At 39.2% G+C, this 3496-nt stretch overlaps 1 pseudogene; it reads left to right on the top strand.

Annotated features, from left to right (window-relative positions):
• The window catches only part of LOC107572898 (apolipoprotein L4-like), a 14628-nt pseudogene extending 11524 nt beyond the window's left edge, over window positions 1-3104 (top strand).
• The last annotated feature ends 392 nt before the right edge of the window (window positions 3105-3496 follow it).

The following is a 3496-nucleotide window of genomic DNA, read 5'->3' as shown; positions in this document are numbered from 1 at the left end:
AGTCCTGTAATTTTGGATTTCTTTGGGATGGGGATGATGGTGGAGCATGAAGGAACTTCGCACAGCTCCAGTGATCTGTTGAAGATCTGGGCCAGCTGGTCAGCACAGGATTTCAGACAGACTGGTGTAACACAATCTGGGCCTGGAGCTTTTTTCCTTTTCTGCTTCCGGAAGAGCTGGCGCACCTCGTCTTCGCTGATCTGAATTGCAGGTGTGGGGGAGAGGGGGGTTGCTGGAGGTGTGAATGGTTGTGTGGAGAGGTGTTCAGGGCGGGTGTGGGGTGTCTTTTCAAACCTGCAGTAGAACTCGTTCAGATCGTCTGCCAGGTGTTGATTCTCCACAGTGCTGGGGGATGGTGTCTTGTAGTTGGTGATTTCTTTCAGACTTTTCCACACTGATGCTGAGTCACTGGAAGAGAATTGAATCCTTATTTTTTCAGAATAATTCCTCTTTGCCACTCTGATCTAATTTTCCAGTGTGTATTTAGCCTGTTTATACAAGGCTACGCCCTTGTATAACAGAGTAGACTACAATGTCGGCTGTTCTGACTCACAGACTGTAAGTACGTTTTTTATATTTAAAGAATTTGCCACTGACGATTCAAACGAGAGTTTTTAGCAGTGTAGAGTAGCGCTTGTTTGTCATTTATCTGATCACAAATGCAGACATGGTTTTATGTTTACGCGGCACAATGCAATGCGTAAAAAGACAGTATAAGTCATTATAATCTGTAATAATGTCGCCACTGGATGCAACAAATGCCTCGTTTATAATGTGCTTTTAATGTTTTTGTCTCAACGCTCCGGCCAGACAGGGCATCACAGTATGGTGAGGGGCGTAACATTTCCGTCACACGCTTGAGGTATTTGGCCAATCACAATGCATTGGATAGCTGGCCAATCAGAGCACACCTCGCTTTTCAGACCGATGAACTTTGTAAAAATCGACGCATTTCAGAAAGGCGGAGAAACAATAATGTACAGTACAGGTGCATCTCAATAAATTAGAATGTCGTGGAAAAGTTCATTTATTAAAGTAATTCAACTCAAATTGTGAAACTCGTGTATTAAATAAATTCAATGCACACAGACTGAAGTAGTTTAAGTCTTTGGTTCTTTTAATTGTGATGATTTTGGCTCACATTTAACAAAAACCCACCAATTCACTATCTCAACAAATTAGAATATGGTGACATGCCAATCAGCTAATCAACTCAAAACATCTGCAAAGGTTTCCTGAGCCTTCAAAATGAGTCTGGAGGAAGGGTGGAGAAGCTCATAGCCAAAAGTCCAGTGCTTGAAGTCCAGTGTTAAGTTTCCACAGTCTGTGATGATTTGGAAAATCATCACAATTAAAAGAACCAAATACTTAAACTACTTCAGTCTGTGTGCATTTAATTTATTTAATACACGAGTTTCACAATTTGAGTTGAATTACTGAAATAAACGAACTTTTCCACGACATTCTAATTTATTGAGATGCACCTGTATGTGGAAAATAATGTTTTTTTTAACCATAAACCGCATAAATATTTCATTACACCAAATACACCAAATAATGTTCTTTTTAGCAACATCATATGACCCCTTTAAAGTCAATCAGTGGAGTCCAAAATTATACCCCATTAACATCAACCTAGATTTACAAAAGCCCTAAAAATGATTGATGATGCATTGTTGGTTAGTAATACATACATGAAATATTAATAACAAATTAAAACTTATTTGAAGGTGTGCAGCCCTGACATGACTCTCTGCTAGGGATGTCATTACACATTGCAAATAGTTGTTAAATAAGTGTTTCATGATCTTGGATCTCAGGGTTAATCAGATTTCCTTATATTGTTTTTTTCTTTATTTTCCTGCACAGTCAGATTTAAAAAAACGTCGCTTTCAACAAGCCTCCCACGATGTGGGACACCCACTTGAATTCTCAGACAGGTGCTCAGAGGATCTACAGGAATTAATCAAAGAAATGCTCAGCTGTGACCCTGAAGACAGACCTTCAGCTGATGAGATTTTAGCAAAACCATTCCTAAGAGATGCTGTAAACAGAAATAGGAGAATTCCAGAAGCACTGGAACGAAGGTTCATGATGTCCTTAAGGATCTTTGATGAGAACTACAATGAGCACTATGATAGATTTAAGGCCTTAGTTACAGAGTGGGGAAAAACAACAGATTCACTAGAGGAGGTTCATCGTAAATGCACAGCAGGCACTCTGGCAGGTTCAGTGATTGGAGCAGCAGGAGGAATCACTGCAGTGGTTGGTGCGATTTTAGCTCCTTTCACTTTTGGAGCATCTCTGATTGTTACAGGTGTTGGGATTGGAGTTGGAGTTGCAGGTGGTGTAACAGGTGCTGCATCCAGTGTTACCAATACAGTCAAACAAAGAGCACTCAGTGAGAATATTCAAAGAATTCAGCAGAACTTTACAGATGTGACACCACTTCTCGAGTCACTGAATGCCCTGAGAAGGGTACTGAGAGTAATCCAAAAGTTCAGGGATTTTGTCAGTGACTCCTCTGAAAACGTGCAAATGTCATGCAATGTACACAGAACAAGACTAGTGTGCGGTGCAGAACTCCTGAATATCGGTCTGCTGGCAAATGTTGGCAGAATTGCTGCTCAAACCGCCAGAGTAGGACGCGCTGCAGCAGAGGCAATAGTCGCAGTCACAGGAGTGTTGAGTGGAATCCTAGTCATTGTTGACACCGCATTCATAGTGTTGGATTCTATAGACATTCACCAGATGAGACAGGGACCAGTAGATGATCCAGACAAGGTCAAGTCAAGTTTACTCAAGTCCATTGCTCAGATGAGGAAAACACATACAGATCTTTGCAATGTCTTAAAGGACATTAAAGAAACAAGAGAGAAACTAAACGACTATATAGAAGTGGCCAGGGCTGAAAGAGATTAAGAGAGTTCAAACATATCAACATCCTTGTTGATCCTGGAACAACATTCCAATCAATCAATCAGAATTAAGGGATACGTTTTCAAGAAATGTCAGTTTTATGCTTCCAATCAGGGTTACATACTTCTACACCCTTGTTATATCATTTCACACTAATTTTAATTCATTTTAGGAATACATTGTGAGTAGGGTTAAGTTTAGGTCTATAAACTTAGGTCTATATTTATAGACAGTAATGTTGATCCAAATAATTTCTTATTTGGCAAAATCACGACGACCAAATATGATACAAGTCAGAGACACACACAACATCCTACTGATTTGTCTGTGAGCTTGAGTGAAGAAAATTGTTTTGCTGAAAATGAATTAATGTCTATGTTGTACACAGTTTTTTTATTTTGAAAACAAATATTTACTACAAAATGTACTGATTAATAATCATTTGATTGTGAAGATCTTTGTACTCAGATTTCACGCAACTAATACAGAGTTGCAGAGTTGTATTACTGTTAGAAAATCAGTTTTGGGTGTGATTTAATTACTTACTTTTTTATTTATGGGTATACAAACAAAAGCC

Source organism: Sinocyclocheilus grahami, unplaced genomic scaffold (genome assembly GCF_001515645.1).
Source record: "Sinocyclocheilus grahami isolate Dianchi unplaced genomic scaffold, SAMN03320097.WGS_v1.1 scaffold1830.1, whole genome shotgun sequence".
Lineage (NCBI taxonomy): Eukaryota > Metazoa > Chordata > Actinopteri > Cypriniformes > Cyprinidae > Sinocyclocheilus > Sinocyclocheilus grahami.
This window is presented reverse-complemented; position numbering and strand designations above follow the sequence as displayed.